General features: G+C 46.7%; 1 pseudogene; it reads left to right on the top strand.

Moving 5' to 3' along the window:
• Window positions 1–23162, top strand: part of LOC144774158 (NXPE family member 1-like) — a 115333-nt pseudogene that overhangs the window by 36367 nt on the left and 55804 nt on the right.

Genomic DNA, 23162 nt, shown 5'->3' with positions numbered 1-23162 from the left:
AAGCTTCTCATTGGATGTGAGCTGAGGAGAGAAGCTTCTAATTGGATGTGAGCTGAGGAGAGAAGCTTCTTATTGGATAGAGCTGGGGAGAGAAGCTTCTCATTGGATGTGAGCTGGGCTGAGAAGCTTCCCAATGGATAGAGCTGGGGAGAGAAGCTTCTCATTGGATACGAGCTGGGGAGAGAAGCTTCTCATTGGATAGAGCTGGGGAGAGAAGCTTCTTATTGGATAGAGCTGGGCAGAGAAGCTTCTTATTGGATGCGAGCTGAGGAGAGAAGCTTCTCATTGGATGTGAGCTGAGGAGAGAAGCTTCTCATTGGATGCGAGCTGAGGAGAGAAGCTTCTCATTGGATGCGAGCTGGGCTGAGAAGCTTCCCAATGGATAGAGCTGGGGAGAGAAGCTTCTCAATGGATAGAGCTGGGGAGAGAAGATTCTCATTGGATGTGAGCTGAGGAGAGAAACTTCTCATTGGATGCCAGCTGAGGAGAGAAACTTCTCATTGGATAGAGCTGGGGAGAGAAGCTTCTTATTGGATACGACCTGGGCAGCGAGCTTCTCATTGGATGCGATCTGGGGAGAGAAGATTCTCATTGGATGTGAGCTGGGGAGAGAAGCTTCTCATTGGATGCAAGCTAGGCAGAGAAGCTTCTCATTGGATGCGAGCTGGGCTGAGAAGCTTCTCAATGGATAGAGCTGGGGAGAGAAGCTTCTCATTGGATAGAGCTGGAGAGAGAAGCTTTTCATTGGATAGAGCTGTTGGGGTGCTGCCCTGGTGGCCCCTCTGAAACAGGGTAAGAGAGGTTATTGAGGGAGTCTGGAGCTGCCAGACGTGTGGCTTAGTGGGCAATATGACAAAGGCCTTAAGGGAGATTGGAAGAGCCAACATGGGACAAAAATGGGGAGAAGCCACTTGCAGAGGGAGACATACTGTTCAATCTAAAGAGAGATGGGTTTGGCAAGGCAGGCTGTACAAGGGGAGAAAGATAAAAAGAGAATGAATGAATTTGTAAGTTTGATGCTTCATTTATAAGAATTTATTTCTTGTTTTGTGAAATAATGTTGATACCTGTGGCGTTCCTTGAAGCTCTGACCTTTTTCACACCTAAGACGCACGTCTGTGGTCTCTTGGGTTCTTCACAGTGTGGCTTGGGGGATTAGTCTTCCAGAAATGTTTAGAGGAGTGGGTCCTGGAATAAGCGCTCGCGTGTTGTGTGCAGGGATGTGTGTACCCACTGAGAGCGGCTTGTCCCACGGGTGAGCATGTCCCCCTTTCAAGACCGCTTCTTGGCAGGATGCCTTCGTATCACAAAGTGTAATATTCTTTCATGTCCTTTGTGTTTACTTTGGCAGTTGGAAGCTATCAGATGGGTCTGTCATATCAACTCTGAGCCTGGATTCACTGTGGTGAAGGCAGAAGATGCTCTCAATGGGAAACTAAACATCCTCACAAACGTGGACTTCCCAAAAAACCACCTGCCTTTCGTGGAGTCCTCACAGAAGAAGGTTCAATCGGATGTGGCGGAACTACACGTAAAAAAGATCCTTCGTGAAATAGACAAGCTTGTACCCAAAGTTAGTTTCACTCACTTGGACAACACGACATGCGCTGGACAGAGTCGGGCGTCGATCCTGAACCCCAGAAATAGATACTGCATCGGTGACAACGTGACGGTGAAGCTCGACATGTATGACTACTTGGGCCACAGGAAGAAGCATGGCGGTGACTTTCTAAGGGCGAGAATTTACTCACCAGAACTTGCTGCAGGAGCCTCCGGCAGGATCGCAGACCACGGCAATGGATCCTACCATGTGCATTTCACCTTGTTCTGGGCAGGAAGGGTCAGCATTTCTCTGCTTTTGATCCACCCCAGCGAAGCTGTGGCCGCTTTATGGAGGGCAAGAAACTCTGGTTTTGGCTACGTGAGTCATAATGCAAAGTTTACCAACTCAACGCAGAGTTTGGTGACCACCTGTGGGTTTGACTTGGACACTCAAGAGGAGGTCTGTGACTATATGGAGAAGAAAGGGGAGTACCCGTTCCGCTGCGTCAAGCCTCCGCAGATGCCGTGCAGCGCTTTGACTCACATGACCAGCTCCTTCACGCAGCACTCCTACTTCACCGACCTGGAGAGACCCCTCTTCCACAGGTAAGTGTCCAATCCTCTGTCTTTATCCAGCCTCCTCCACACGCTGGCGTGTGTTCGGACTCTTTATGAGGGTCTGGCCTCTGACACATGTTTGTTAAAAAGGTTTTTGTATTTGTGCAGAATGTTTCACAGCTATGCTACCTCAGTTGAGCTGATGACGAGTTGGGTGTGGCTAAGGGTGTCCTGGGAATATTTTCTCTTTTCCGGGGTCTGTTTTCCTCCTCACACTCCTTACATTTGCAATAATGCCATCTTCAGAGAGGCCCTGAAGTATCCTTGTCAATAAGGGTGCTCTCCAAGTTACGGTTCTTGAAAGGTTTATTCGTAAAAGGATCCCATCCACCATCCAGAAGGTCAGGACAGCAACTGGTTTTTCTCTACTTTAAATCTAAATACAGAATGTAATGACATACCTACAACTCCTATGTGACTAATACAGATGACATTCCTAACATTCTCACAATGACACATTGCTATTCTAACATACACCTGTTGAACAGGTGAACGTGAATACAGGTTTCCACTCATCCCCTTTCCTTAACAAACGGAATCAGAGCGATAGGCTGGACGTTGACACATTCCAGATGAGTTTCTAATTACAGATCCATGCAATCTATGTTCACCTGCTCTAGGACACTTTCCATTCTTGTTGACAACCACAACTCTATTTAAATTCCAAATGCGATGGTCATGTGTCTTTACCGCATTCTTGAAAACTTTAATAACCTCAACAGGTTTAATACATTTTGACACAGAACTTCCTCCTACACCAGGGTGTTTAAACATAACTAAATCACCTACAACAGCACGGGTCTTTCTTACTGCCTTTCTGGAATCAAAATATTGTTTTCTTTGTTTCGCCTTCTTGTTGGACTTGGCCCTTTTCCCGGAAATGTTTTGCTTTTCGCTTCTCCTAATCCAGGATGTCCCCCCCATGGTACTAAAGTTGTATAGGCCCTGTGAGGTTGAGATGCCCTGTGTAATATTAAAATGATGCTAGGTGCAGGTGCTCTCTACCCCCAACATGGCTGCCACTGATCCCTGCTACTGCGGCGTGGTCTTTTTAGTCGCACTCTAGTTGCCAGGAGCTGGCTGGAACCCCTAAACATTGTTGCCATTCCAGCCTGCCTTGCCTGCCCACAGTTAGAGTAGGGAGGCTCCTGGAACCTTCTAGAATAGGGGCGGAGCCTATTTTTGCCGCCTTAGAGGGTGGTCACCTGACCTGGGCCTATATAAAGAAAGGGAGGGAAACTTTCCAGTCAGTTGGGGCATCACTGACCTGGGGGACCCACGCAGGAGATTTAGGCGGTAGGGCCTAGTCAGGGGCCTATGCCACTGGGAGTGACAGGGTTTAGGCGCTGCCTTTCAAGTTGAGTGAGGTACCCTGAGCTAGCCCACTGATCTGGCCCGGCGGGAGGGGGAACCCAGGGACCATCTAGAGTGACCTGCTGAGAAATCCTGTCAGCAGCCCTCAACTCAACCCCCCTTCAAGAAACAAGGAACTATCCACAAGGGCGCCAAAACCCTCCAGCGCCAAGAAGAAACCTAACTACCACAGGACTGCTGGGGATCAACCAGGTACTGGGCTGTGCTACTTCTGTGCCCCTTAATCCTGTCCTGGACCCCTTGCTGATTTGCCACTGTCGTGTGGCCTGTCCAGCTTGAAATTCCTGGACTGTGAACCGTCCTGCCCTACCTACCCAGCGCACTCCTGCTGTATCCCTGAGAAGCGCTGTAATTTCCCCTTAAGCGCTGGACGGCCAGGGTTGTTGTGCCGCTGAACTGCCCCCTGTGCCCCTCTCGGCGCTGGGACCGCATGGTATCTCAGCCCCCACTCACCGCTGCAGCCCGGGTCCTCGGAGAGCCCTGCATGTGAGGCCGATTCACTCCCTGACCTGGGAGACAACTGGTGCTGCCTTGCGCCGTCGCGAAGACCTGCTGCGGCCCTCATCACTGCCGCGGCCAGGCATCCAGGTTAAGGAGGCTCCCCCGCTGGGAACATCGCTGCCGCGGCCCCCGGTACCAGGAGAGGGCCGCCGGAGTCCGCGGAAGGCCACCCTAGGCCTTGAATCCGGAATCCCGCCTCACGTGACGGGGGCGTCTTCCCGGACTCCGCCCCCACCGCGACCTGATTGGCCCAGCACCCGGACGAGCCAGAATCCGCCCGAGAATCCACACGGAGGGGGCCTGGAGGAGTGTGAGCCCCCTCCGCCCAGCTACAATAGCGGCGCGGGGCCCCGTGTAGCCCTGCTGTGCCCGTGTCCGGACCCAACAGAGTGGTACCCGTCGGAGGGCTCTGAGCAGAACTAGAGCCCTCCCCTAACGAGGAACACGCCGCAAGGGTTCCCATTGGGGCCGAAGAGATCAGGTAATCCCCGAGGAGGCGGGCGGGAGGCCCTGAGTGCGCCCCCCTCCCGGGAAAGACTGTTGTTGGGCCCTGTTGGCCCCTCGTTGTGCCCGCAAGCCTGCTAGAATTGAGCAGGAGCCCTGTACTGACTAGTGAGCCCAAAAGAAACCCCTGACTAGGGGAAAGGTGAACGCTAAGGAGATTCAACCTCTGGGGGATCGCCTAGGCCCCAATCCTGACGTTTACACTGAGGCCCCTTCTCCAGCCATGGCGGGGACCTGTTGAATGAAATTTTCCTCTTTGCCTGTTGCTGGGTTGAACATTGCCTAATAATGCTCATTCCAGCCCTCTACATGTTTTACTCTGATCTAAGGCAATGAATTGTAGTCTCTGGCCTAAGGAGATGTTATCTGGTATTTAATGAAATTGTTACCCCGGCCTGTTGAATGGTTCATTACTGCACAATGAAATGTCTATAATTGCCTTACACCTGGCTTAACCTTCATTGAAATGTTTAGTCCTGCACAGGGGGCTGTTATTTTTAAGCTGCAGAAGCTAGGGGAACCTTATTGCAGGCCCTGCCGATGCGAGGAGCTTGCTGAGCGAAATTGCTATTGGGGCCTGTGAATGAAATATTGCCTGTACCCCAAAAAGAATAGGACGGCTCCTGGTTATTCGATGAAATGTTTTACCTTCAATGGAACGGTGAGTTCAGCGCAGGGAAGGGCTCCACTTCTGCCTGGTGAGCTGCTTATTGCTGGGTAATGTCATGCATATCTCTTTCATGAAATATGTTCCCCATGCTATTGGGATGGTTTGCCTATGCTGAACCCACTGTCCTTCCTGCCCCAGTGTTTTAACGTCTACCTCCCAACAGGATTACTCTTGGGTGCTGAAATGTTTATGCCTGCGTAGTGTAGGTACTGCGAGGTTGATTCTGACCTACTGACCTGGGGATTGAAGCGCCTACAGCTCTATAAGGAAGAGGTTGCTTACATAACGAGAAGGTCATCCCTATTCAATGAAATATTGTCCGTACCTAATGAGATGCCTGTTCTCTTGTAATGAGATGTTGCCAATGAATTAATTAACTGTGCTTATTCTGAAAGTTTATTCCTGCTAAGGACTTTAATGAAATGTTCACCCTTGCTAGGTGAGAAGTTAATTAGTTTGCCTACTGAACAGGTTACTTACCTGATGACATGTGTAATCTTGCTACAAGACATAATCATCCTTGCCTGATGAGCTGGTTGTCCATTCTTAATGCGAGGCCCACCTCCGCGGGGTGCCTTGGTAGTTAATGCTTCATGAAATGTTTTAACCTGGTTCATTGTGAAGTAATGAGATGCTAATCCTTTAATGAAAGGTTTATTGCGACGTGTAAAATTGGATATTGAACTGCTCCCTTTACTCCCCTCGGATGAAATGCTTTGATGAGTAATTGATACTGTGACTTTTGATTACCCTGAACCTTAATCTTATATAAAAACATATTGTTTTAAATCAAACTCACTGGTGTGGAGTCATTGCGTGCGTTTATTTTCTCGGTGGACGCGTGTGCTGTGTAGTCACTTAACACCTGAGCTTTCGGGTGCCTACCTGCTCATGCCAGGCTACCCCCGGGGAACTGGTGACCCCAGTTCTTACACTTCTCTTCTTCTTTTTTTTTGAATATCAGAATTATCACATTTGTTTTCTTTACCTCTAGCTAATTCTTATCTATTAACCCATGCAGGTTCGGCACGAGAGTTAGGAATTCTCCCTCTAAACAACAAAAAGGAGTTTTCCCTGTAGTTGAATGAGGAGATAATCTTTTGGTTGATATGCTTTATTTCGATACATAAAAATATCTTAAAAGCAGTAAGGACAACAAATATTTTAAGAAAAAGGCATTTCACCAACTGTACATTACGAAACATCCAAAAGGTTAAAAAAGGCAATAAAAACATTCGGATAAATACAATTAAAAAGGAATTAAATTGATACAGAAAGCCTATTTGAACAGATCAACCAAGACCATTTTAAAAATGTTGAGATGCCACAAACTACAAGGGCAGAAGTGTCTGTTAATAAAATCCGTGGGGCTCTGAAAATTGGCGGGTGCTAAATGATCTGCACACTGGTTTGAGCCAACGCTTCCTTGGGTTACAATAGTCCGGGCATTCAAAAAGGATGTGAGCAACCGTCTCCACCCGCGTGGAACATAGGGGACAATAGGGGGAATACTGGGTGGTCGATTTCCATCTAGATAGCAAATTGCCTACTGGTAGAGTGCCCACCCTAAATCTAAAGTACAGTGCCCTGTCGAATGCGATGGAAACCAGATCAAATAGGGTTCGTATGGGCCACCACATCTTTAATTTGTAGAAAAGCTGTAGTGGAATTGCAGTGACGTGGGTTGCTAATGAGTTTGTGAGAGACCCAATCCCAGTACAGTTTCTTCAGGGTGGCTTTGGGTGGGGCAGATCGAGTAACCCATGCTTCACCCAATCCCAGCTCCCCCAAAAGGCTTTTGACATCCCTCAACCACTTTACCTTGTGCCAACCCCCCATGGCCATCACCTCGGACAGGCCCTCAGCGTATGAGGCAAGTTCGGGGACCCTCCACAAACGAGCCCATAACAGCAGGGGCCGTAATCGTGCCTGATCCACAATTGATCTACATCCCAGGTCCAGTAGTACGGGAACTGTGGGTGTGCTCAAAGGGAGAGCCATCAGATCTTTCAAGAATTTGCTCTCCACTTTGGCTAATGCCTCCATATTACAAGTTCCCCACAGCTCTGCCCCATATAGTGCAGCAGAGACCCCTCTAGCTTTATAAATATCAATAACAGGGGCCATACAATGTTTGGGGGAAGAGCAGTGTTCCCTGAGTAACGCGCCACCAACCCTTTTATGGCTGAGAAGCCTTTTATTAATATGCGGAGTCCAACTCATGGAGTCACTAAGCTGGATTCCCAGGTAATCAAACTCTGCTACCTTCTCCAGTGGACAATCATTGAGGACCGGTGGACGCCCTAGTTTCCTGGGGGGATTCATGACCAGATATTTAGTCTTATCGATATTGATCACCAGTCCCCTCAGGGAACAGAACTCCTGGAAACGGTCGAGAAGCTTTTGCAGGCCTTGGGGGGTCTTTGAGATGAGGAGAGTATCATCTGCAAAAATCAGGGTAGGGATCCGGATGCCCGCCAAGGAGGGTGCATCGGCCGGTTCTTTTTGTAAGTGCTCCACCACCCCATTCACATACAAAGAGAATAGGGTGGGGGCTAGCACACATCCCTGGCGGACACCCCTGCACACCGGGATCCTATCGGTCTTTCCCCCCCCCGTACCCCACCGCACCTGCGCATAATTCCCTGAGTGTAGTTTAATTAGGAGCGACAGAATATAGGGGGGCAGCCCCATGTTCTGCAGGACCCTCCACAGATCCTCTCTAGGTACCAGGTCAAAGGCAGTCTTCAAGTCTATAAAGGCCAAATAAAGACTGCCCTTGCCCAGCACCACCACCGTCCAGTGCAGGAGCATTAGTCTGAAGGCCTGTTCAATAGTTCCAGTTCCCGACCCGAAGCCCGCCTGGAGGTCTGACAGAATCTTATTGTCATCCACCCATTGGAGAACCCTCCCCAGAATCGCCTTCCCTGCCACCTTCTGGGAAGAGTCAATGAGGCTTATGGGCCTATAGTTTGCAGGGCTGTCCCGACATCCCTTTTTGAATATCGGGACAACCTCCGCCCCTTTCCAAGAGTCGGGTACAGGACCTCCCCCCAAAAGTGCATTCAATAAGGAAGCAACCAGATGGCCCCATTCTTTGGGATAGGCTCATAGCAGGTCGCCGGGAATCCCATCTGGGCCTGCAGCTTTTAGTGGGACCAGGGTCTTTATCACGGCTTCAACCTCCCTGGCGGTGAAGACATCGAGGGGACCAACCAATGCCTCGATCACCGGGGATGAAGAATCGCTAATGACCCCATCAGGGAGGGAATAAAGGGCCTCAAAGTGGTTATACCAACTCTGAGCAGGAATATTACAAGTGACCAGCGTGGTAACCGGCCTATCCCTGTTCCTGACCAGGCTCCAGAATCCCCTGGCGTCCCTTCCTATGCTAGCTGCCAAAAGGTCCACCCAAAACTTTTCCTCCCACTCCTTTTTCGCTGCCCTCAAGGTCCGGTAATAATCCTTCCTTGCAACCCTGGTAGCTACTTGAGATTTAGATTTGACTGCTCCCACCGAGGCTTTTTTCAACGCCCTGCATTTTTTTGTGTACCATCCCTGTTTGGTAGGCGGTTTCTCCCTGATGTTAGCTCTCGAACACCTACCAGGGAGGATAAACAAATTACTTAATTCCCTGGTTAGGTTACAGAAGGTCAACGAGACCTCCTCAAATACTTGGGAAGACATATCTAATTTATTCGACGCTGCAAGCAGGAGGGACCCTACGGTTGCCATTTTCTTTGGGGATAAGGTAAATTTGGCCCACTTCAACCGTCGGCCACAATTAGAAATAGTAACAGCCTGGGGGTTAGGGGCCATATAGAGGAGGGGTTTCTCCCTACCCTTAAGCCACTGGGGGGAGAGGACAAGAGAGAGGAGATTGTGATCACTCTCAATTGTCGACTTGATCTCCATATCCCTTAGGGCACCCCATAGACAAACATCGAGAAGAATATAATCTATTCTAGATGTATGATTTGGCCTATTGTAGGTCTGGGCCCCTTCCAGATCTGATTTGGACCTCCCATTGACTGCCCTTAACTCAAATTCCATATTGAGGGAGTTAATCTGTAGGGCCACTTGGGTCCATCTCTTAATGGGGGGCAAGGCCAGAGCGGGAATCCCCCTCCTTGAGTCCTCCTCATCTGTGCCTAGTACATCATCCGTATCAAGGGGCTCGAACGTACAATTAAGATCACCCGCCACCAAGATGTGGGATTTGTGGGGCGCTGCCTAAGCAGTCCTTCTAAAAGAGCAATGGTGGCCGATTGTGTGCCACCCTTCGTTCCTCTAGCATAGATGTTAAAGATGTCCAAAAGCAGGATACCCCAGGAATCCTTTAAAGTGATGTTGAGGAGGTCGGGAGAGTTGGTGGGGTGCTCCTCCACCTTACACTCTAACGATATCGCGACCCAGATAAGGAGACCACCCGAAGGGCGTCCCTTCCCTGTCACCGGGGGAACAGCTGGAACAAAGTGGGTTGAGTATCCTACCTTGTGACAGGGCTCCCTGCACCACGTTTCCTGGAAGATGCAGATGGAATAACCCTCCACAAGGGTTTTCCAATCCGGCAGGCCCAACTTCCTATCAATCCCCGCGACGTTCCAGCTGCAAATCCTAAGAACTGGATCCGCCACAGCTAACTCGCCGCAGAGTACGGGACCATCTCCACCCTCCACCTGATCCAGGGTTCCCATTCCACTGCCCCTGCTTAATCTCCCATGGGACTCGTTATCTCCCAATACAGTAATAGGACCCACCAGACCGGCGAACGAGATGTCGCCGACTACTGGTGGCTTAAGGGCTGCGCTAACTACATCCGTACTCTGAGCCCGGGAAGCCTCCCCGTGGTGGACATCGGTTCAATATCCTGGAGGGCTCCAGTCAAACCCAGGCCAGGGAGCACATGGGTGAAACTGGGGACCAACAGAATTATCGGAATAAGATGGACTATTACTCCAACCCCTTCCAGAATATGGGCAAATAGAGATAGCAACATGCCTTGGGTAGAAGTAGGTCAAATCTACTACACCAATACTGGGGCCCCAATTGTATCCCTGTGGTTGCAAATAGCTTGTGCTGCTCTACTGTCTTTGAAATTAACTATCACACAGTCCCCTTCAAATTGCTTATTGCCGTAACCCACCCACCCTACTCTTCTTACTCCCAAGATCAACCCGTCAACACCCCTAGGAAGTGGTCTGTTGGTCTTTAACCAGTGTAAGGTTTTATTTTTGAGTGCTTGGTGGGATTCGTATTGCTCATCCTTCAGGATTGGTACATTTGTAAGGATGGCAACATACGGATGGCAATCAGGGGGCAGATTTACCGGGGGCACTTTGGGATGGTTTTTGGCACAGAAACTTCAGGATGGGTGGCTCTGGATATACTAGTGGAGGTTGAGACTGGGCATGCCCTATCAAGACCCTTGCCAGTACCCTTCCCCTTCGATGTGCTCATAATATTACCAGAGACCTTCCCTCCCGGCGGCTTGGCCTTACTAGACTTCGTCGCCGGGGCTTCAGGGGTTTGGGGATACTCATAGGTGCATGGGCAATCAGGGTAGTGCTCACTGGGGTATCCACAACGCATACTGCAGGATCATTATCAGCCGCCTGCAGAATTGCTGTATTTGCTGTCGATGTTGTTAAAGTCATTATCTGCGGAGAATCCGAGATCGGCCGGCTGTCAACTACCCCTCCCTGTCCATCCTCCCTCATCCTAGAATGCAATTTGAGGAGGGTTTTCAATGAAAAAAAGTTGTCCAGGGTTGCCTGTTCAAACCTGTCCACCCTTTCCCCTAACCCCTTTATTCTATCTGCTATCGGGGACAGTAGTGTTTTCATCAGGTTTTCAATTTGTGCTAGTGTCACCGGATCGTGACTTGCAGCCAGTTGGCAATTAGAAGGGGGTACTGCACATTCATCCTTAACTTTAGTGCCTGAATGGTGGCCCCTTTTTTCGGTGGTGTTGTTCTCCGTAACTAAACCCTCCCCCCCTGTGTTTACTGTACCCCTACTTCCAAGCTTCTTCAGTCTCTTGTGTGGTTTGAAGAAGCTATCTTTACGTGGGCTAACAATCCTTTTCCTTTTAGCAAGAGACGGGTTCTTGGTTGCCAACACCGGTAAGACCACTGGGTGTGGAGAACCAGAACCACTTCCAGAGGGTACCGGGCAAGGTGAAGAGACTGGGACTTCCTGAGAACACAAAGCCTGTCCACTATCAACTACTAGAGTGGGAATGGATGGTGCTACCAGGTTCTCCAGCCTGTCGATACTATCCCTTAGCGAAGCAATTCGTAGCTGATCAGGTGTAAAGGGGGTGGGGTAGAGAGGAACTGAGCCCTAATGAGCCCAGAGAAGAGCGCTTGGGCGGGAACTGATCATGTGAAAGACGGCGCTCTGTCATTGCTATTTCTTTCTCAATAACTGCAGCTACTCGTGTAATAAACTGGTCCATGATTCCCATGGTAGTACTGGGCCCCACCTCTCCCCCTCCCCTTAAGATTTTCCTCGAGCGTGTGGACATTGGTAGTAACTGTGAGGGTATAGCGACACCCTATACCTGAAATAGTCCAACCCTCTCAGCCAGGAGTAGCAGATGACAAGGGGTGTCCCAGCCCAGCCTTGGCCAGCCCCGGACGGCCACAGACGGCCCGCCCTTGTCCCGGGTTTCTCCCAGCACTGCCCGCGCGCGGTTCCCGCGATGCGGGGGCTGAGTTCCCTTTTGAAGCGCCTCCGGGCGCGGAAATGGAGGTGGCGGTGGCGCAAAGGTGCCTGGGGGTTGTAGTCCCCCTCCACACGGCGGCCGCGGTGATGGGATGCTGCGGCGGCGGGAGGGAGACCGGAGGAACACCGATGATTGCAGGGAGCAGGTGAGGGAACGTTCTGACTCCCGCAGGTGTTTAACAGAGGAGATAATCTATACTCCTCGTTTTTTTTAAGAACTTCAGTTTTCCAATCTAATGATGACGATTTTGCTAATATTATTGTCTCTTTAATTACTTTGTTGAATCTCTCAATCATTCCATTTGCCTCTGGGTGATATAGTGAACACGTTTTATGAACAATTCCTTTGGAAGACAAAACTTTCTCCATTTCTTTCGAGATTAATTGAACTTCATTGTCAGTTAATATGGATTCAGGAATCCCTTCTCTGGAAAACAACTTTCTAAACATTGAATTACATGTGAAGAGTCAATGACTGACAAAAAAAATGCTTCAGGCCATCGTGAATACATATCGATAATAACTAATACAAAGGTTTGAGAATTATTATTGTGAACAGGGCCAAGAATATCTAACGCAATATCTTGCCAGGGACCAGATGGGCTCCTCCTTATAACCATAGGTTGAACTCTGGTGTTTTTGGATTTCTCGCTCAACGCACATGAAATGCAATTGCGAATTACACGTTCAACCTCTCGGTCCATCCCAGGCCACCAGTATGACATCCTTAGCCTCTCTTTACATTTTGTGAGACCAGAATGAGATGAGTGAACTAAGTCAATAAGTTCACTTCTGAGATTGTTTGGAGGCATTCATCTTGTACCACGGATCAAAAGACCACTTTCTACACATAACTCATTACGCATAATCCAATGTTGTTTTGTCGCATCAGAACCCATCCTACTTCTCACCCAATTCTTACTCAAAAGAGACATCACTTCATTAAACAAGAAATCTTTTGCCATTTCTTCCCCCCACTTCTTTTCAGAAATTATTTTTTGGTCAACAGCATAAACCCATTCATCAAAATCATCACACCAATCATCTTCAGATCTTTCTATGGGTGTAAGGCGTGATAAAACATCAGCTATGTTGTTATCCACTCCTGGGATGTACTTCAGATCAAAATTGTACTCTTGAAGACTTATGACCCATTTAGTTATTCTACTCGAAATCGAGTCAAGCCCTTTTTTGCTAAAAATTTCAACTAAGTGCTCCTGGTCAGTACGTACCTGAAAATCAATTCCCCTCAAAAAATGTTTACGTTTTTTAATAGCCCAAAAGACAGCTAGGGATTCTCTTTCTACCACCGAATATCTTGTTTACGGATCTTTCAGACTATGATATAGAAACACAATAGTTTGCATCCCATTAGAGTGCTGTTGTTGCAAACCCGCCCCAAGACCTTTTTCACTTGCATCGGTCATGAGTACAGGTTTAATTTTGGGATTGAAACTTTTGAGAGAAGGACCAGCTTTAAGTTTCTCTTTTATATCATTAAATTCCTTCTCGCAAAGATCACTCCAATCAAATCCAACTCCTTTTCTCAACAATTTCCTCATATTGGCCGCACAATCAGCAACATTTTGAACAAATTTTGCGTAATATTCAACAACACCTAAAAACTTCATGAGCTCATTTTTGTTAGTGAGAGAACTCATGCCTTGAATAGTGTTGATCAATTCAGACTTTGGTTTGACCCCATCTCCAGTAATGTTGTGTCCCGGATAGTTTATAGAATTTGTTCTAAACTTACATTTTTCTGCTTTGATAGTGAGATTCTGATCACACAATCATCCCAAAACCATCTTCAACCGAGAATCATGTTGATTAGTATCTTCACCAAAAATTAAAATATCATCTTGATAGACACAAATTCCTGAAAGTCCCAGTAAAACATTTTCCATAACCATCTGGAAAACTGAGGACGCTAACACTAAGCCAAAAGGCATACGAATGAATCTATATGTCCCAAATGGAGTTATGAAAGATGTAAGATCTCTATATGACTTTTCCAACTCTATTTGATGGTAAGCCGAACTTAAGTCAATGGTACTGAAGACTTTCACTCCACCCAATAATTCAATTATGATTGGTAACGGTTATTTGTCAACCACCACACTTTTATTTATTTGGCTCAGGTCAATGCATAACTTCAAATCTCCATTAGGTTTGCGTGCGGCGACAACCGGGGCCAACCATTCCGTACTTTCAACCTTTTTCAATAATTCCACTGTTTTTTGCATGTCTTCCCTAACAGAGAGAGGCACATTCCTTACTTTACAGCACACAGGGACAGCATTTTTCTTAAGTCTTATCTTGTGTTGGTAACCTTTGAGACAACCTACGCCTTTTCTGAAGACCCCACAAAATTATTTCTTCAAATCAGAAACAAAACCTTCTTCTTCCTTTCCAAGAATAGCATTTACCTCACTTCTAGGTTGAATGGGAGGATCAACATTAGGGTCAAGGTAAACTCCAAGATCAGCTTGATGCATCCAGCTAATGATACTATCTCCCTTTTTCGAAACATAGATCTTCCCAGAAACCAACCTGCCTTTATACTCAACTAGCAGCCCGTCCTGACGTTGTCCGGGTATGAAATAGAATGTGTGTATTTGGCAAGGGCAATTTATTTTAAAATCTCGCGGGAGACAACATTTTTTGTTTCATTAGAATAGGGACGGAGAAGGGCCAGCTGCAGCCCTGGTTGATGTTAGCAGGCGCGTGTAATGTCGTTGAATGAGAGAGTTCAGTGACAGCGAGTAGGAGAGGCTGCAGTAATTGTCCCCACAGTGTAGTGAATCAGCCACTTTAGTGGTCTGATGGTCTGTGATGACCCTCAGTCACCACCATTGTGTACTGACTTTAGTGTGCTATGTTACTTTAGCCTTAATGTAGGATGGTCTTGCATTAGAATAATCTTGCCGAAGAACAGAAGGTGGGGGATGTCGAGGTGCAGAGTTGTTGGGGATGGTGCACACATGTGCTCCATAGTGGACACTGAGGGATTAGGTGCATAGTGTTATTTTGAGTTCGGTGAATTATGACTTTAGCCTATTGGCTTTGATGTGGTCTAATATCATTCTGCTTTCCAAGTAGTAGAGGCCTATGCTTGAGCAACTCCATATTCTAAACTGCAGCCATCTTCTGAGCCTCTGTAGGTGAGAGGTTATATTTTAGATTACATGTGTTGTCCACCAGTAGTGAACCAGACAGGACCGGTTCTTATCGGGTGGAATGTGCTCTCTTCGTGCCGAGTCAGAGCAAAACGCTTGGCCAGCTGCTTTGTTGTGCTCTTGGTACGAGGTGGTACAGGAATCCAGTGAGAACTGTGGGCGGAGTTAGCTAGAAACTTCGATGGAGAGCTGCATTCTATATTAGAGAAAGAGGATCCGAGAGAGAGGAAGAGAGTTTCTGAGAGGCAGAGAGATTCAGAGATTCTGAGAGACTGAGAGATGCTGAGATGCTGAACTGAGATGCTGGTCTGGTGTTTTGGCGGTCTGATGATACATCACGGTGCAGACGTGCAGACGTGTTTGTGCAACAGAGAGTCCTGACCCAACCAGAGAGAGGGAAAGAGAGACGGACCCTTCTTCAGATGGCAAGACGCCTAAGATTATGGTGAGGTGTTCCATGTATATCTAACTTTATCTAACTATGCTTTTATTTTTAGGCTCTATGTATATCTATGTGCTGATGATTGCTGCTAATGTTTACTGTGATGTTTAGTTACTTCTTTCTTTTGTCATCCTATTATCATGTAATAAAGAACCCCTAGAGCATATCATTTGTTTGCATTCCTTGTGAGGGAAGGCTGAGACCCTTTTTTACCAAGTACTTACAGAGGGATGGGTGATTCCCCTCTAATGGGTAATTGTTGATACGGAAGGGAAAGTGCCTCCCATCAGGGATGTCTAAATTACATTGCCAGGAGGAGCATGCGTTGTTTACCCTCTCGGAAAGGGAGGTGTTGTGACTTGTTGTTATTTGCGAGCTCCTCAGCAATGGTCTTATATGTTGTCAGTGTTTATTCCTTTCTTGGGTAAGTGTTGTGAAATGCGGTGTCTTTCTGGATCCTGAGAAAGGATGTGGTAAGTAATGACCTGGTGACTGACAGAAGCACCAAAACATACAGAGAAGTAGGTCATTACACGCAGACATGCTCGTTTGCATGTTCCCCCGCTTGAGGCCCAGCTGCAGCCCTGGTTGATGTTATCAGGCGCGTGTAATTAGTGTACTGATCCGCCGCCTGAGCCCAGCTAGAGCCCTGGTTGATGGTAGCAGGCGCGTGTAATATCGTTGAATGAGAGAGTTCAGTAACAGCGCGCAGGAGAGGCTGCAGTAATGTTACTTACCAGGCCTCCATCTGAACGTGTTTGTCATGCCCCAGCACACGGCCACAGCAGACGACCTTCTGATTAATGTACGACCCACATGGCATGAAGGGCGGAACGTAGCACACGCCCCCAGCGTTTCTCACACCTCCAGCGTGCCCCTTGATGCTGCGCTGAAACATAATTGTCGCTTGTATGTACGACTCCAATGGCATGAAGGGTGGACACACGCCCCCACCGTTTGTCATGCCTCCAGCATTTGTCACACCCCCAGCACACGCCCACAGCCCACGATGTGATTGCTGTACCAAACGCCCCCAGCGTTAGTCACGCCCCCAGCCTACACCCACAGCACACGCCACAAGGGACTACTTTGCTGGCACGGTTCTTTTACCTTTTAAATGTATATGGTGTCCTACGGTACAATTGTATGTCTTGCACTTTATGATTGTGATAAACACCACTGTTTCTTAAAAAGTTAATAAAAACAATAAAAAAAAATGTATATGGTGGGCGTCTGCATAGCCGATGTCCTTCTGCTGCAACTGCCCTTTCAAACGCTGTATTGGGTGTTGTGATTGGTGCTGTGGTTACTGAGATTACCCGCCTCAAAGGTTTGGGCTCTCTCTTTATAATATTAGTATGGATCTGGATTAAACCTGTAAAATATCCATGTAGTTTAATAGGTTCCCCTGCATAAGCCAAAGGCGTTATATCAGGTTTTAACCCCTTCCATGCTCATGACGAGCTGAGCTCGTCATGAACAATGGGAAATCTGGAGTAACAGCACTCAGGGGGAATTGCTGTAGCATTGATGATTGTCTGTAGGCGCAAAAGTCACGCATTGCTGGAGTGTGTCGCAAAAGTGACGCAACTCCAGCAATGTGTACTTTCACATGGGGCAAGCCCCAGGTGAAAGTGCCTGCGTCATTCTTACGCCTGCTGTGAGGCAGGCGTAAGATATTGACGCATTTGCGTCCTAGAAGTGGCGCAGTGAAATCTCATAGATTTCACTGCGTCACTTCTACGACCCTTTCTTGCATCAGAACGCCCCCCTGCACACATTATACCTGCCACAGGTATAATGTGGCGCAGGGGTTTACAAAGTGACGCATCTACCTAGATGTGTCACTTTGCAAATATGGTGCAACAAGGAGCATTTTTTACGTTGCTGGTGCGTCACAAAAAGTGACGCACCGGTGGCGTAAAAGTGACGCACGGCCTCATAAAATAAAAAAGATGAGGAATTCCGTCTTCTCAAATGTAAAAATGTTGTTACGATATGCAACAGTCTAATTAGCTTCTCCCATCTAATGTAATTAAACAATAACGTTATTTAATATTCTTCCAATTTCATTTCTATTCTCATGAGCCGGCATCACTCAACCTCCAGAGTAGCGAGAATTGGAGAACATGCAGCGAAGCCCCCAATAATGAACAGACAAAGATGACTCTAAGCAAAATCTTGCTGTAAGTCAGGATGAGTCATGGAAGAATTATTTTCTTTCTGATGTTGATAAGATTAAATCAAATAAAATTATTTCCTTAAAATTGGAACTTTCTCACCAAACTTGTTGAGATCCTCAAAGACCTGCTGACTCCGCCAGTGACGTGTCCTTGTAAATAAGGATGCGCTCCATGTTACGGTTCTTGAACGGTTTATTCTTAAAAGGATCCCATCCACCATCCAGAAGGTCAGGACAGCAACTGGTTGTTCTCTACTTTAAATCTAAATACAGAATGTAATGACATACCTACAATTCCTATGTGACTAATACAGATGACATTCCTAACATTCTCACAATGACACATTGCTATTCTGACATAGACCTATTGAGCAGGTGAACATGAATACAGGATTCCACAGGCCCCCACGGCTGACAATTTTTTCAACCGCTTCTGACCTTCCCAAACCCTTGGGGCTTTCTCCTGGATTGGACTCTAAGACAGACCCAGGGTGACCACAGCTGTCATTGGCCTCCAGCCGGTGGCTCGGAGGGCGGGTGACTGGCAAAGGACCTTGGATTCTCACTGTGATGTGGACCAAGCTCCTCCATGGATTGACTTTAGTTTATACAGGAGCAACATCTGCCAATGGGGCATGGAGAGGATATATGGACTGAAGGAGCGACGCGCCAAGGACCCAGTTAAAACGCAATATTGTTTTTTTCATTCGAATCAGTCATTGACAATAATATTGCCTCGCCTCGAACACTCAATAGCAAATTTACGGTAAACAACCTTTACAACGCAACTTTTACCACGCAGTGCCTTTACAACGCAACTTTTACAATGCAAACCATTACAACGCATTGCACTGGGGGGCGCTCTAGGATAGGGAATATGTTTAATGTACTATCCAACACCTTCCCTACTATACACGGGCACTGGAGTTGGAATAGTAAATTAAACAATTTACTATCCAGTGCCTAAAAGCACTATGCGTTGTAATGGTATGCGTTGTAAAAACCGCGTTGTAAAAGCATGCGATGTAAAAGCATGCGTTGTAATGTCATACATCCCAAATTTACTATCCATAAATCAGAAATGGGTTATTCACAACTAATACTTTTTAAGCTTGACGCAAGACACTGATAGAATATTATTGGTGCCCGTGTCGCCTGCGGTCACACAAAAGAGAATGAAAATAGATGTATAAAAGCAGACAGAGAACACAGAATGGAGACCTCTTTGTTTGCAGGAATTGTAATTGTCTGGAGTCGGATTGGAAACTGCAGTTTTGTAAGTTTGCGTGCTGCATCTGTAGACGACGTCTCAACCTCGTGTTGAATGTTGAGGTTCCATCAGGACAGACAGGTGAAGGAAGTGACCCGGTTAGGGCCACCCGAGTCACTCACGACCACCTCTCAGCCTTCCATCCAAATGAAGAGTCACTCAGACAGTAGAGAGTACAAACCAAAGTTATTTTAATAGTATTCACTCGAGCGGAGTCCAGTCTGACCAACCTCCTTAGATAGCTGCCGAAGGATTAACTCCGAGCCACAAGGTAAAGTTAGATATACATTTTCCAACACCCCGAAGACCCGCCCAGACCAGAATTTTTCCAGCCTGGGCACAGATGAACAAAAGAGGTACCGGAGGATGAGCTACCATCCTGAGACCGGGTACACACTATCTTAGCTTCAAGGTTACTCCGCCCGTGCCCGTCTCTCTGAGAGTGGGAGCAGGGCTACATACGAGGAAAGGCATGCAAACACAGAACGAGCTATTCATTAGTGCGAGGAAGCTCAACCTTGAATAATAATAAGAAACAATCGAGGCTGTTTTCTACCAAGGCAGGTTGTATGAAACAGAAGTTTAATTTCGATCATGGCACAAAATGGCGGCTGAATACAAAATGGTGTTGCAAATGCTAACTTAACTCACACAATGTTATAAGAGTCAGCTAGACATATTTTCAGTCCAAGACAGGACGAGAGACACCTGAGTGGAAAGATCAGGCGAAGGAATGTTAGATAGTCCAGAAGCAGGGAGACTGCGTGACTACACCAGAACTCTTGCAGGCGCCTGAAGTCAGCCGAGGGATCACAAACACAGATCCACTGGCTCTTCAAATGCCTAAATATGCAAACCCCACAAAAATGCGATTAACCGCACACAAGAGCTCATGGAGAGGCACTGTGAGGTTAAAAACTGACGGTCATCATAATGTCTCTTCTGTTCACCTATACGTCTGAGAACTTGATGTGGATGGGAGCTGCAGCGGTCGCGGTTGTTTTCACACATGTCCTCAGCGCCACCAGTACTAATACACACCTGTCCGAGCAGCACATCCTGATGACTTTTAATGAGATCTTCCCGCTCCTAAAAGCTGTAAAGGGGCATTGGTTTCAAGACCCTCGGAGCCTAAGAAGGTCTTCAGTCTTGTGCTGCTGGACCTTGTAACCTCTCCTGTCATTAGTTTGCAGCACCTCCTTCTGTCAGGAGAGTTCACCTCCCCTGGCAGGCCACAGAGGAGCAAGGTGTAATGACACCAGAAGAAGGTCTGGAGACAGCTTAACTCCCTCAACTTGATTCTGACCCCACGCATGCTGCTGGCCAGACACTGCATTTAATATTCTGTGGAGCATTTTTAAGGTTGACATCTTTTGTATCTTGAGTCTTCCTGCTGCTCAGCTAGAATGCATGTGATGTGGAATGTTGGATGAATGGAATGTTAGTGGTTTGTGATTGTCAGTTGGGTGAGGGCTGAGCAGCAGGACAGCTGCTCCTGATGGGGTTATCCTTTTTATCTTCTAACTTAACATCTTAACTTAATGAGGTAACTTGAATAATCTATCTTAAAGTACCAACATCTTTTTGATTACATCATTTGGCGACGAGGGTGGGATGATGTCGGTACTTCAAGATAGATTATTCAAGTTACCTCATTAAGTTAAGATGTTAAGTTAGAAGATAAAAAGGATAACCCCATCAGGAGCAGCTGTCCTGCTGCTCAGCCCTCACCCAACTGACATTCACAAACCACTAACATTCCATTCATCCAACATTCCACATCACATGCATTCTAGCTGAGCAGCGGGAAGACTCAAGATACAGCATATCTCCCTTCGTTAGGGGAACAACTGCATTGTGCAATAAAATGGATGAAACAATCAAGATAAAGACCAAATAGATGATACATATAGTCAATAAATTTAAAACACCACACTCAACAAATTTATCTCATCTCGCGCACTACAGTCTGAACAGGCATCACATTACTTCCTGAAATCAACAACAATCCTACATCCTACATCCATATGCCACAAATCATACCAGTTGGCCAGACCAGTACAACAAGAAAGACACACAGAAACAAACCTTAACGCCATATATATACATCAGGAAATAACGTGCACACCTCAGACCAAGAACAAGCACTCACATAACTCATTCATGCGCCGGGAAACAACGTGCACACCTCAAACCAAGCTGGAAAAATTTATATAGGGGTTCTGCCCAAATGACTCTCCAAAACCTGGGCTAGGTACATCACAAGGATGAAAAAGTAGAACAAAGAAGATGCGGAGGGATAAATTCAAAAAAACCTTTTTTTCCCACAAGATATATTTAATTATCTTGTAGTGTACAATTATTTATCAAACATATAATTTCACAAATTTACAAACACAAATATACGCATCACAGGACAAGGTGGCACACAACATAGGGATAAAATGATGAAAAAGTTATACATATTTATCTATATACATCATACAAATAGATTATATACATTACATGTAGACAAACCTGGTGTACCCTACAAAAAAGAAAAATAATATGGAATAAACTATATTCACAAAACCTTAAAGTGATATAGAGCTACAAAGGAAGTCCTCTCAGCGCCTAAGTTGTACATTCTTTTATACACAATAATAAAAAGAGAAAGAAGGCGCCAGAAATAAAACACAAAAATCAATGTAAGGGGACTCCTTATAAAGGTGTCGACGCAGTCGCGGTCGCGTTTCTGCCAAATATTTCTTTAGGCTTCATCAGGACACGGGTACTTAAAGTATCTGCCCACAGGGCAGGGAATCCTAGATAGACGAGGCAACCTCCTAGCCTGTCATAAATATCCCAAACAAATGAGAAAGTCCACTCGAATGTCCAAATTATCGTCAGCCAATTCACACGGGGTATAAGTATTACGTTCAGCTCCTATACAAAGCAACTTCAAAGAACGGAACCACGGCACATCCAAGAAACGAAACACTCGGACCTGCACCCATCCGCGAAGTCGGGAAACAACGTGCATACCTCAGACCAAGAACAAGCACTCACATAACTCATTCATGCGCCGGGAAACAACGTGCACACCTCAGACCAAGAACAAGCACTCACATGACTCATTCATGCTCCGGGAAACAACGTGCACACCTCAAACCAAGAACAAGCATTCACAAAACTCATTCATGCGCCGGGTATCAACGTGCACACCTAAGACAAAGAACAAGCACTCACACAGCTTAATCTTGTGTCAATAACACTACACAATACCTAATAAATACTGACCATATACAGCATAGTCATCTCATATACAGGGTGACCACATACAACATAGCCCCCTCATACAGAAACTAATGAGTTGCCTAACAACTTGACACAACTCACACACAACACTTGTTGTGGAACAGCTCTGGGTGACCTAAACACCTACAACCAAACAACACTAACATGGGGTGACCACATACACATAGCCCCCTCAAACACAAGCTAATGAGTTGCCTAACATCCTGACACAACTCACACACAACCCTTAAGTGGACTAGCAACATGACACCACTCAAGAAAATGAGCGGAAAGAAAAATAAAATAAAAAAAAACCACAACACTTAGGGATGGTACACTCCATAGTGCTCAAGTTCTGGGAACTCATTTCCGATGTTGGCCTTTCCTCCACGTCTTCATGCTTATTAGCCTTCCTTGACCCTGGACATTGCTCAGTTCGTCGCCTCAATTCCTGTGACCAATGTCCCTTCTCAGACACTTCTTGGCTCCCAGGCTGTGACATTTGACCTTTGGCAGCTTCATCTGCTCACACTGACTCGCTTCCATTACTGGGACCTTTGAGCAAATCTTGTTACTGTTGGGCTCTAAAAACAGTTACCATGACTGATGCCACTATATTCACTCTGCCCACAGAACGGCTTCCAAAACGACAAGCTTTTCCATTTTAATTTTCTTCCGAGCACCTTGCCGTTTTAATTTCTCCCATGGACACTATTTCCGGAAACCAAAACTTCTTGAAAATACGTCATAACATCACTTTTATTCCCGTTAGAAACACATGCTGTAATGAAAGGATGACAGTACCTGGTTCTCTGTACACCTCAGCGAGATCCAAAGTAAACGACATTCCGATAACATCCTCTACAATATCTTAAC

The sequence above is a fragment of the Lissotriton helveticus genome, chromosome 8 (genome assembly GCF_964261635.1).
Source record: "Lissotriton helveticus chromosome 8, aLisHel1.1, whole genome shotgun sequence".
In the NCBI taxonomy this organism is placed as follows: Eukaryota; Metazoa; Chordata; class Amphibia; order Caudata; family Salamandridae; genus Lissotriton; species Lissotriton helveticus.
This window is presented reverse-complemented; position numbering and strand designations above follow the sequence as displayed.